The 13,649-nt window shown below is 33.2% G+C and overlaps 1 long non-coding RNA gene across 1 annotated transcript; it reads left to right on the forward strand.

Moving 5' to 3' along the window:
- Positions 1-11,393: 11,393 nt before the first annotated feature.
- On the forward strand, positions 11,394-13,274 carry LOC136224454 (uncharacterized). The gene is made up of 3 exons (XR_010686432.1): positions 11,394-11,692; positions 11,862-12,018; positions 12,795-13,274. It is a non-coding gene; the product is annotated as an uncharacterized lncRNA (long non-coding RNA).
- The last annotated feature ends 375 nt before the right edge of the window (positions 13,275-13,649 follow it).

Consider the following 13,649-nt stretch of genomic DNA (forward strand, 5'->3'; position numbering starts at 1 on the left):
TAGAAACTAACATGTTTCAACAGAAAAGAGCCATCAATTATTAGAAACCATGTTAATTTGACCATAAAATGACAACATAAAAAACTAAATTATGTTTGAAATGTGTCTCTAATGACATGTTGTAGTTAATCCTTATCTCATGTCCAATAAAAGGCTGCAAGGGGTTTTCATGCAATCCTCTTAGGTGCACTTGACTCCCTCCTAACAAACAAACAAATATAAAATTATGCTGTTCTGATTAACCCCATTAAAACATTTTATTTTCTATGTTTGACAGGTGGCTAAATCAATTCAGAACATAATTACCCAATCAATAGTATATCCTGATGACTCAAAAAGAGAGCAATTGAAAGAAATGGAGCTGCAAAAGGCCATGATTGACAAAAAGGCTCGAGCCCAGGTTCGAGCAGAGCTATATTGTGGAAACTTATGGAAATTCATAATTTTGATCTTCGTAAATATAATGAACTCCGAAAATCTTTTTATCCGGACGAGGACTACAACTTTCATTACTCCCATTTTTATAAGCCTAGAAACGGAGTGTGAGCCCATTGATGGACATAATAATAATGTATCAAGTAATGAAAATATTAGAAAGACAAAAAAAAAATTGGTTATAGTTTACAAGTACATACACATGTGGATGACAAGTTTTTCCATTTTAGTTGAAGGTTTTAGTCCACTTGGTGTGGTAGCAATATGTAAATGAATGCATTTTATGTAACATTAAAGAATAATAAATGAATACATATTATGTACATGTAATTATTAGGATGCGTTTATGAGTTCCTTTTTTAATAGCATTCTGTTACCATTAATGTTAAGCCCAAAATATACCTAAAATATCATCGATAATTACATCAATATTGCTACGAATTTATGCTATTTATAACTGTTTGGAAAGCTTTTACTCTCGAATATGTTTCTTTCTTGTAAGGTACGTAAATATTTGGTAAAATCCAAATAGGAACGAAAAGAGCTCAAAAACAGAATAAAAACCTTACAAAAGGAGTCAAAAACAACAAAGATCAATTACACCAAAACGAGCACAAAGACGAAGTCAGAAACAGAGAAAAATGCAAATTCTCAGCAGAGAATCCAAAATTCTCGGTAGAGAATTTGGGGCCGCGACAGGGAATTTCAAATTCTCAGTCGTGACACGCCCTTTCGTCCGAAGGCTGAAAAATCAATTCCCAATTCTCGGCAGAGAATTTCCATTCTCGGTAAGAGCAGAAATTCTGCCAAGCACAATAAACACATGTTAAAATCCAAGAAACGCGTTCATTCGGGTGGATAAAGACGTCCCTTCACAATGGACACGACTCTCCACAATGGACACGACACTTCAATCACGACTCTTCAACATCTATAAATAAAGAGTTGATTGAGAGTTGAAAGATGAATAATGAGAGAGTTAGATTTTTAAGATTAGTGCATGCAGAAACTCTGACTCAGAAATGAGTCAGAGATTAGATTTCATTTCTGTTCAAAGCAATATGCTGTACACACATTGTTTATTCAATAATAACAAGTTAGTAGCGTTTAGACATTGTTCCAGTTTAGTTTTCATTTTGGTAGTAGACCGACCCAGTCTCTATTACGAAGATTCAGCGAGAAGATTGAGTAGAGGATCCGCCCCGGAGCCTGACAAACTCTAACGAAACCCAAGGAAAGGATTGACAACCCGTTCACTTGCAAGTCGTCGAATGTTTCCATGCTCCATATTCTCTGTAAACTTGTATCAATTTATATTTCATCTAATAAAGTCTGTTTTATTCGATAGATTTTTATGCAGCACTTATGGTAACCAATCCACTAAAGTGACCGCTGGTGTTTTCATTAAAACGTATTTAATCCAAAATCTTTACAAGGAAACTTTGTTGAACACTTAGGCAAATTATTATCTCGAAAAAGTTTTAATTTGATTAAGGGCAACTATCCCGGAAGGGTTTTGTCATGTTCAAAGCCAATTAATTAGAGGTTCCGTCATTTATTTCATCTTTATAATTAGTATAAAGTTTAAAGTTGTTTTCTTTGCTTAATGCAAATAAATACATATGTTTACTTTTCTAAAAAGTACTAAACGTTACTATCTTGCAAATTCATTCTTAAAACATAGTATTTTCTAACGTTTTCATAATCTAATCTAACTCTCATTCTAACAAATTCAAAACCAAAACCGATTAAACAATTTTTCCATATTATAAACCTAAAAGTAACTGTAACCGATTATAAATTAGTTTTGTTCGAAAAACGTTCCCTGTGGGATCAATATCTCTTATTACTACAAGCGTATACCGTGCACTTGCGGAATCGCTCAACGCCAAATTTTTAACAAAAATTTATGTTTTTCGTGTTTTATTTCGAACCTTGGTTTATAATATATTTATGTATTTATTTATTTTTATAGTTTTTATATTGAGGATGGTCACTAGGACTAAATCCTCGTTGTTATCTAATGTTTGCAATTAGATGTTTGCAGATAAAAAAAATTCAAGTTTTTTCAAAGATAACCTGGAGAAGAGAAATCTAGCATGCAGATACATCATAGAAGAGAAAATTCTTAAAAAGCTTGTCAAGAACATAACAGATGGTTTTACCATAAAAAATTTTAATCTCTTCCCACACACATTTACCTCTTTCCTATACACTAAACCCTTCACCAACATATCAAATTTCTTTTGTTAAGAAATTTATTCATTTCCTACAAACCCAAATAATTTCCCTTTTTATAAACATCCCTAAACACCTACATCTATCTCTCTAAGAAATCACCATGGAAAATCTTCTCAGACAGATATATCAGAAGTAGGATGAAATTATCTTATTCACCATGAAGGAATTGTATACTTTTAATATAGTTTTGAAAGTTTCGGTTCATGTGCGTAGTTTTTTGTTCGAGGCCAGAACCAGAAGTTCGGCACTACAAAAAAAATGGCTTCTAATCAAGGGAGATATTCTCACTAAAAGTCCAAATATCCTCATTAAAGCATTTTTTTTAGAATAATTACTCTCATGTGGCCTTTCATTACTGGTCCCTTACTAAAAATATTAACGAGAATAAAGTGTAATCCTCATTATAAAGTTACAATGATAATAATTTTATCCTTATTAAAATATTTTTTAATGATAAGAAATATTCTCAATAAAGTATCTGTAATGATTTAAAATATTCTAATTAAAATGTTTATAATGATAAAAAAATAATCTCATTAAAATGTCTAAAATGATTAAAATTCTTCTCATTGAAGTCTTTTAAGTGTTTATAATGATATTTCCCCTCACTAATAATATTATTTAAACTAAAATTGTTAATAATGAAATAAATTAAAACTTGGATTGAAGGGAGCTGTGATAGCATAAAATTTCTACATATGATGTCTCAATACTATTTCCCCAAAATCCGATTAAGTGGTGAGCAAAGTAGACATGGTGTTTACAGTTGACATATTTCAATAGCTCAGCCAGAGCATATAATTTCTAAAGTCACTGTGAAATAAGAATATCTAACCTGTTAGTAAGTTGCTCAAAACTACATAGAGCCAGAAATTCCAATGACACAGCCATCAAAGCATCATATGTAACATTAATAGACTCTAACATCAAAACATTAAGAGAAGGGCTTCCTTGGACAATCCAAAGAACACCACTAGCTTGGATAACTTCTGAATCCAGTGAAAAAGTTTCAAGAGATTTGCAATAAGAAACCAATGCTTCCATCAACATATCAGTTATTTTTACGCATGTTGCAATACCAGGAACTATAACAGCAAGAACACATAGAAAGGGAGTAAATATTAAGCAAATGATGGGGCAAACATAACACTAGATTTGGAGACTCTTGATTATGTCAGAACAATAATTTCATAATATCTCATCATCATCCTATAAGAAATTATGGTTATTTAGAATAGAATCTTCACATTTTGTTTAAATCCACGGACAATAAGGAAGAGTATACCCTTTTTGACCTGGTAATTTTTGAAGTTTCATCTATGGGTTAATTAAGCCCAAAACAAAGAAAGACATTATATCCAATAAAGAGTAAACTAAGTCTAAGTAGAGGCTTACATACAAGTCATAGTATTTAGTTTTTAGTAGTAGTAAATACAATACCATATCAGCTAAAAAGTTTCTTATCTTTGAGGCATCAAGAACCAGCAATATTATGTCCAAAGACTTGGCAGCAACAATAACCTGAAACGGAAAGGCGTGTTGATTCTACAATGACAAACAGCTAATTGGGCAAGAGGATATTCAGTTCAACAACTACTTATGAGATGAGAAGATTTATGCATGTTGTACCTGCCTCCCATGTCCCTTGCCTTCTGAAGCACCTTTAATTATTCCAAGTAGCTGAATTTTGACATAACCTTTTCCTACGAGAATAAGAAGAAAACAGAAAATGCTAGCATAATCAGTTCTGAACATAGACATGCCCAGTTTAGGAAATCTTTCTCGCATCAACTCCTCAAAAATAAGTTGGTCCACCTAGACTGTACAATGGTGTGTGATATGTGCAATTTGTCATATCAACCTCATTTCCTCATAATTGGAATTGATATGCGCAATTTGTAATAGCAACCTCAACTGTACTAGTCTAAAAATATCATTATATGAACCTCATTTCCTCATAATGGTATGTGATATGTGCAATTTGTCATAGAAACCTCAGTTGTAACAAGACAACTTCTTTAAAGACATACAAACTTCTTCTTTAGAGGAACTACAACTGACAAATCTTGTGACTTATTTAGTAGGAGATCTGCATATTCCATCTTCAAAATCTGCAACTACTGTTACCAACTTTATGGGTACTCTCAACTCCTTGGCCTCCTTGGAGGTTTCTTGGCAGATGCTAAACTTGGTTGCTATTTCACAATTGCAATTTTTGCGTATGTAACTGCTTTGGTAAGCTCTCATCTTATACTATCACTAGCTAGAGACCTCCGATGTGTGATGACTACTGGAAACAACATCATCAGTGTATCAAGGAAAACGGTAAAAAAGATAGACTGACTGACTATAAAAAGGATGTTACGACATTAAAAAATGTAAAAAATTGACAGGGAGATATGGTAAAAAGAGAGATAAACCTTAAAAGAGACAATGATGATTCTGATTCCAGCGCAGATAGTGTACTTGATCACAGGATTGTTTTGGTGATTGGATTTATACCTGGACTCAAGGTTGATGCTATCCCACTGTTATGAACAAAGAGGATAATCATTTTGTTGTTCCATAAAGAAATTTATGTCTTAGGTATGCTTTAAATGGAAAATTTCATGATTAATAATCATAGGCAATGGTATGCTATAGAATTACAAAAATGAACCAAGCATTTCCAGAATTCATTTATGGTTCATCAAATGGTTTCATAAATAAACATAAAATAGTAGTGTTTATCAAAATTTTGACAATCAAATCTATAATCTTCTCTTCCTCTTCGCCAGCAGCTTCATTGAGCTTTAACTCTAACGCACTTTCATTTCATTGCTTTCTTATGACACCAATTGAACTCCTTCTTTGGTGAGTTTAAACTATCCCATTCAATATATGGACTTAATATCCATGGAAGCAGAGGCAAATAAGATTCTCCCCTTACGTATTGGGGATTTGAATTTCCATCATTAATATTACAAAATTTGCTATGTAGCAATTCCTTTGATTTTTCAATTCCTTTGAATCAAGATATATTCCAGGTGTTTAGCATTATTTGACTTCTAAATGTTTCAAAAACAAATTTCAACTTTAAACAAGTTCAGTATACGGTCTAAGACTATATTTTTCTATATAAGACTATATCATTGCCAGCCCAAGCCAAAATCGTCTATATTTTGCTGTATAATACTACATTTTGCTTAAACTAGATTGTGATGAAAATTTGTCCAAATTAAAGTAACAATTACATGAAATTATTAATGTAAAACTCAACTTACTTGTTGTTAGCAACTTCAGAATCACAAGGGATCGTTTTCGCCGGCCACCTTCTGCAATCTAAGTTGATGTTTAAATTACTAATTTAGTCTAAACAAAATAGAGTCTTATGCATTAAATATAGTCTGAGTTTTCTTTTATGGTAGAGGAGTTTTGTTTGGGTGGGCAATAATAGTCTAATCCACTAAAATAAAAAATATAGTCTTAGATAGTATATTTAACTTGTTTAAAGTTAAAATTTGTTTTGAAATTATACAGCTTTCCTGAAACTTATTTTGCCGTGGAATCAAATTCTATCATCCTCCACTTCGTCATTGCATATTCAAAACCAATGTCCGATCCCCACAACGAATTTGATGAATAAGATAAACTGTTCTTGCTCCATTTTTCTTCAGACCTCTAATACAGTGGTAGATTTGATTCTAAGAAAGATTCTTCAAGCAACATCTTCTATTTCATTGAAAGACTTGAAAACCAAATCATTATGAGACTGTTTTTGTTAAAATAAAAAAAATTTAATTTTTCATATAAAAAATTAATAACAGTAAAAATAAAATAAAACAAAGACATGTGAAAAGAAAAATTAATTGGGTAGTTGGTATGGTTTGTAGGTCAAAGTTAAAGTATGAGTGAATCCATATTTTTGATGTAAGTGTCAAAAGTTTTGTATGAGTGTTGTATGGGGTTTCGATATTTGTCTGGAAAAAAATATATGGTGAAGTCCAAATCCTTTAGTTTTTTTACTATGTGTTTTATGCTTTGACACTTTATTTTATATTCCATAAAATAATTAGTCCTTCAAAATTATATATTCAATACTTAATAAATTTCAGTTTTAGTCCTTCTATTCTAATAAAGTGGTATCACAACCTAGGTTGAGAGGTTTATTCTTCTACAAAATAATATATTTGAGGATGTGGGTCTGATTCCAAGAGATAGCCTAAAAGAATGATCATGAACTCGACGTGACTATTGATGATGAGCTTTACTGAGTTGGGGTGGGTTATGAATTGGTAGCTGAGTATGTGGGTCTGATTCGCCAAGAGATAGTCTAAAAGAATGACAATAAACTCGGCTTGACTGTTGATTTGAATGTCATTTTTTTTATTAAGACTGGTTTTCATACCGACTCTGATAACCACTTGAATTTGGTCATTCACTTAGATCAGGGTGAATTAACCCGTTATTCTAAAAATTTGAAAGTGATTCCGTGTACATGGTAAATACCCTAAGGTAGAAGTCATGGCTAGTCCCTTGGCATTTAAGAACACAGTGGTCGAACTGTCTCCGAATTCCGCAGCATACGCAATTCACGGTCTCGCATATCTATCACAAAGGAAACAAACGGGCACATCAGCTTGCCAACCACGGTCGCATCAGCACTGAAGCTTGTTGGTGGAACACGGCTCCGCATTTCTGCCAACTCTTAATTAGAGACAATGCTTGGGGATGAGCTTGTTTTCATTTTAATTAATTTCTTGCTTTCTTTCTTCGATCTTGTATGAACATTTTTCTTTCCTTTATTTAATAAAATGGGCTGGGGCAAGAGTTTTAGGGGGTGCCAACATAGTTGGGATGTCCTTTCTTGTCTCCCTCCTCACTTCCAATCAAAAAAAATTAAAATTTAAAAATAAAAAATAAATTATATTTGAGAGTGAAACTGTCTATTTAAACTACCTTATTCCATTTCACCGATAAATAAAAAATAATTATTTCTAAAGAATACGTATTTTATTCGCTCATAATTTAAATATTTTTATTTGGTAATACTTAATCTATTTTATTATATTATATTTTATGAAGTCAATAACACCTCTAGACATATAAAACCAAAATAAAAGGCATAAAAAAATAATAAAAAAGAAGAAGAAAGGCAGTTAAGAGCAATTAGAAAAGACAAAAACAAAAGCAAAGACCACATGAATATGAGAAAAAGAGAAGAAAGTAAGAGATGAGAACTAAACAAAGAGAAGGTCATGAAATCTTATTAATTAGGGTGATTCATGAAAAGAAAAGAGAGTAAGGTCATGTGAGAGAGGACCAGAGAACCAAAATAAAAGACTTATTATTCAAACTCATTTAAACAACACAACAAAATAAAGGAAAAGTGTAAGAAACCAATAAAAGGAAGAGATTGCAACATTTTTAATCTCCTAAGACCATTGGATTGGATTATGTTATAACCTTATACGCATTGGCTAACCAAAATAAATGTTTGAATAGACACAAACGGCAATTAAACCAATATTGAACACTAACACGTAAAACTAAGTACGCATGAATATGATAATATTGATTTATCCGTCCTTGTAGGATGAGATTTCTTCTCTTCCCTAGACATATACGAAAATCGAACCTAGAATTTCCGAAGATCACACCCTTATTCGGTCCACCTGAAATAGTCAGTTTCGAATCCAATCGGTGTCTAATCACAAACTGATGTGCAAATGCATGAGTAGAGACAAAGTTAATTTATAGAGAGACAAAACTCTAAAAAGACAGTCTTGAAAAATAAAAAAATGTGTTTCATAGTAAAAGTCATACTTAACAACTTCAATTCTTGAAAAAAATGTTTTTTTTTGCTAAATCGAACTTGTTCAACTTTTTTTTTGGATATATGCCTGTTATAATTTGAATGATCAAGAACCAATTTTTAAGTATTAATGTACAATTTATTAAAATTCAGCTAGATTTCGTTTAATAGTCATAACATGTAAAAAAAAATTGAATTTAGGGAGGGCTGAACACGTAAAAAAAATTAAAAAATTTAATTTCAGATGGCCTACCAAGCCAAAAAAATAATTTGGATTTAATGAGGCCTAACAGGCAAAAGAAACAAAATTTGAATTTTGAATTTTGGGAGGCCTAACAGGGAAAAAAAAATTAGAAATTTTGATTTATAGAGGTTATCAAGCCAAAAAATTAGAAATTTGGATTTGGAGAGGCCTAACAGGTCCAAAAAAAATTAGAATTTTGGATTTATGGAGTACCTAACATGTCCAAAATATTGAAATTTTGAATTTTGGACAAGCCTAACACTTAATGGGCCATTTTGGGGGGTTAATTCAACACGCCCGGTAATTTTTTTTTCAGAGAGGGGGGCTAAAACTACTCTAGGTCATGGTGGTTCTGACGGCCCCCTATCGACAATCACAATCCTCATTTTAACAAAAAAAAAAAAAAATCACAGTTTTCGTATAACGATAGTATAAACTGTCTTTTTTTTTAAAAAAAATCAGCTTCTCTCAACAATAATATCACAATCGGAGGTCACCAAAATTTATTTCACAATCTTTTTGCTCTCATTTAATCCCTATTGATGTTTGGCAAAGCCAAGTAGCAGAGATAATGCGAGGATCAAATTAAATTCCTTCCATAAAAAAACAAAATTATATATATAGACAAATAATCTGATTTTAAGAATAAATTGGTCGAGGTTTACACTTTCCTATTATACGATCTAAAAAGGGGTCAATAGCTCACAAAAGTGAGTAGACCAGCCAGTAAGAGTAAAGGTTGCTTCTCTCCCACTTGGGAGAAACTAACGCTTAGATAAACGTTTTTATACCTGTGCTACAATATGTAGATCGAGAGGTCGTTCTGCCCTTTACCTTGATAGATGCTTGTGCTCGCTAGCATGAAATACAGTCACGTGTTTTAAAAACTAAAAACAGGATAGTTTGTCCATTTTTCATTTAAGGTTTTGTGAGTCCATATTTCACTAAAAAAATACTTGTGGTTTAGTTAATCTACGAAATTAGTTGGGCCTTGTGTATTAGATAAGTTGAAAAGTCTAACTTTTTAATTGCTTTAAATCATCTCTTTTGGGATAAATTATGAAAATATTTTTTGAATTTTTTTTTTTTTTTTGTTTTGCCTCCTACACCAAAAATCATTTGCGTTAGATGGATTAGCCCTCCACGGGATTGGATAAAGGTCAATACCGATGGCTCCGATCTCGGTGCTCCGGGCCCAGCCGGCGCTGGCGAAATCTTCAGAACCTCGTGCGGGTTTGCAAGGGGTTGCTTATCATTTTCGATTGACTCAGCTTTTGCTCATACGGCCGATATCATGGCGGTGGCATTCGCGGTCGACATCGCCTGGGAAAGAGGTTGGCTAAAACTCTGGATCGAGTCTGATTCCACATGTGGTAAACCTGCTGAAAAATAATTCCCAGACTGTCCCTGGAAAGTCCGTCAAATTAGAAGAGCGCAAATATGTTGCCGAGAGCATACAATTAGTATAAATAGTGTTTCAAATTCTATTTTGTTTAGTAAATTCTATTTTGTTTAGTAAATTCAGATAATTAGTATAAATAGTGTTTCAAATGTTGAAGAGCAGGAAATAATATTTTGCTCAGATGCAGAAGATGATGTTGGAGAAGACAAGGGTATATTATGTAGTGCAAATGGGACAAAACCAACCAAAGCCATGCGTTTGAATGTGGAACTGGTAAAAAAAAAAGATAGGTCTGAATTAACTGTGTGCAGGTTTTGGCTTACTAGAACTAGCTCATTTTGAGTCTTGCTAATGGTCGTTGTTGCTGCTAATCAATTTTTGTGCAACATATGGAAGTGGTTCAAATTCTCTTAAAATGTGCCAACTTCTTCAGATAAAAAAATTGGATATGTTTTTCTTTGTGATTGCCCGGGAGCAGTCATACATCTTATTTACTTTGGAATCAGCACATCTTTCGGGCACTCAGAAGAACAAAAAAGGACATTCTAACACAAATCGTAGAACTTCGCCGAAGAAAAAGATCCTTGAGGATGAAGAAAAGAGGGTAGAGATAAAAGCAAGAATTCTGACAACAAGAGTGAGGAGCATGAAGAAAAGGCTTGTACAAAGTTCCTCTCACTAAGGAAGTTCAAGTTCATTATTTGCATGTGTCCGATTGATGGGCACAAAGATACTTGTTCTTTTAGGCACTCTACCAAATCACAATGATATAGCATTGTAGGTATTAAATCATAATTTTTTTTTTGTATTTCTAGGAGCCTAGTGAATTTGTTAAGATTTTGTGGATTCATCCATTCATTCTGGAGAGGTTTTATATTTAATTGTTGGTTTTATACCTTCATAATGGCAATTCACTTTTTAAAGTTGTCTTTGAGTTGCAGATTTTTTCAATTCAGTTTTTTATTTTAGTTAAGAACATGTGGGCACACAATAAGAAAATAGCTAGACAGCTACTGTTTTTAGCGACCCAGTGAAAATTGATCGTAAATACTGACTATTTTCGTGGCTTATTGTTTTGCCTAGTGGCTACACAAGACGACAAAATTGGCGCCCATTGCCCATTGAACCTACGGTAAAGTCTTAAGGGCAAGATAGGGAAAACCAAAATATATATATTAAAAAGAAAAAGAAAAAGAAAATTAAATTAAAGTAAAATTATAACCTAAATAGGAAAGGGTTTAGACTCTCTCTCAATGTCTCTCTCTTGTCTCCTCTAGGTTTTACTTCTCTCAACTTCTCCCTTCTCTCCTTGTTTTTCTTCCAACCTAAGTCCTAAGGCCCCGCATGAACAACGTTCATATTCTGACATAGGGCCCTAGCCTTTCTCTTCCCTGACCTCAGCGTTGAAGTTAATCCCTCCCAATCTTCTTCTTGAATTTAAACCCTCTATTTTCAATACTTTAGATTTCAAAAGTTGGGTTTGGTTATTCCACTGCTTCATTTTTTTCCCTTTGCTGGTGAAAAATTGATATGGGTCATTTGTGCTTTTTGAAGTTAGGAGGTTTTTACCTAATGGGTATTGATTTCTTTTCATATCTGCAAACCTTAGATGGAATCTGATAGAGAAATTTTAATAGATCTGAACAGATCCATAATTTTGAATAGATCTGAATAGTTCTAGACATGTAGGATAATTGAAATAGGAAAAAAATGATGATGATTTTAACCTAGTTAATTTTGTGCAGGAAAAACGATGGATCTAAAGAAACAGGGAGAAAATTTATATCAAGACATGAGTGCATCAGCAGATCTTCTAGGCACTCATAAGAACAAAAAATTATATTCTAGCACTGATTGCAGAACTTCGTCGGCGAACACATACATTCTAATGAGATACTCCAAGTAAGTTGAGGTTTAAATTGCTATTTTCTTATTTTAATCTGCATTATTTAAATTACTAATTTCTTGTTGAAATCTAAAAGCCAAAATGATCATTGTGTATAAAATGGGCCTGAGCTTGTAAGTACTCTTAGACAATATATTGATTTTGTTTGATTAGATCCAAATTTACAACTAGATGATTGCCTAGAAACAACATTAATTTTGTTAAGAAAGACAATTTTCACACCCTTATTGATTTAAACAAAATCGACATGAATTGCAAACAACATTCATGGCCAATATATTTCTTCCATTAAGCATAAATGTTAGTCTGGAAATTCAAAACCAGTAAGCTTCTTTCTTTCCCGTTTATTAATGACAAAAGAATTCGCAAGGATAAGGAAATTTATCAGGTCATATAACAAGGGAATTTGACACTATTGCTGCATTCTGAAAATCGTAGTGTGAGAGAATAAGGAAATTTATTGGCGCAACGGTAAACGTTGTTATGGTGTGATCAAGAAGTCACGGGTTCGAGTTTGAGGAGCGGCCTCTTGCCAGATAAATTGGCAGGGGAAGGCTTGCCCCCAGTACACCCTTGTGGTGGGACCTCTCCCCGGACCCTCGCTCAGCGGGGAAGCGTAGTGCGACAGGGCCGCCCTATCTACTGTTTACTCATGATTAACTAGTACAATATGAATTTGTTTATTTTGAGGTTTATTTGTGCTAATGGATTGTAAAATTATAATAATGCTGACAATTTTATTATTGATAATTTTCTGCAATTGGAATGGCAGGATGAAAAATGAGGTGAGAATACTTGGTACAACCATTGGGTCAAGCTGAAGTGCATGATTCGACGGAGCACTAGGAAATAAAAGATGATGATGAGGAAGAAGAGGTGATACCATCATCTTCATCATCTCACCATAAGAGGAAAAGGAATGAAGAGGAGGATTTAGATGATGAAGAAGACAATGATGTTGTGGAGTATAACAAGTAATCAAAGATGCAGCCCAAGATAAAATAATAAGATTGTTCATTGATGTATGGATTGCCATTCCATTGAGCCTATACTATTTTGGGGTGGCAGTGAAAGGCATATCTGCTAACTCATTATTCAATGACGGATTTAATGTACACATTTATTCAAATTAGATAAAAGTGACGAGTAATTAGAGTTGGAAAATAAACTATTGAGGTACTCATAAATGTTATAAAATCAATTAGAGTTGGAAGAGAAACAATAGTTGATTTCATTCTTTGGACATTTGTAATTTTTGTTTTTGGCATATATATGAATTGTAATGGAATTACTGAAATATCAATTGTTTTCCTCGTTGACTCTTATATGAACTTTGTAATTTTTGTGATATTGAGTCTATTGTTATTTTTTGGTTTCCGTTAACACGCTAGTATCAGAGGCGGATGGAACCGGGCACCTGGGTGCTCCAGCCCCCTGGCACCGGAGCTGCGTGGGGGTAATTTCTGGTTTCCAGAAATTAGCCCCCCTGTTCTATCGAGAAGGAGATGAACAAACCATTTGAAGAATGAGATAGGTTAATTAAGTCCAGCCCAGCCCATTTGGTAGGGCTGGGCTCTTTTTTTTTTTTAATTTGCCCAGACTTAAAACAATGTTGTTTTGGAATTTG

Source organism: Euphorbia lathyris, chromosome 3 (genome assembly GCF_963576675.1).
Source record: "Euphorbia lathyris chromosome 3, ddEupLath1.1, whole genome shotgun sequence".
NCBI lineage: Eukaryota > Viridiplantae > Streptophyta > Magnoliopsida > Malpighiales > Euphorbiaceae > Euphorbia > Euphorbia lathyris.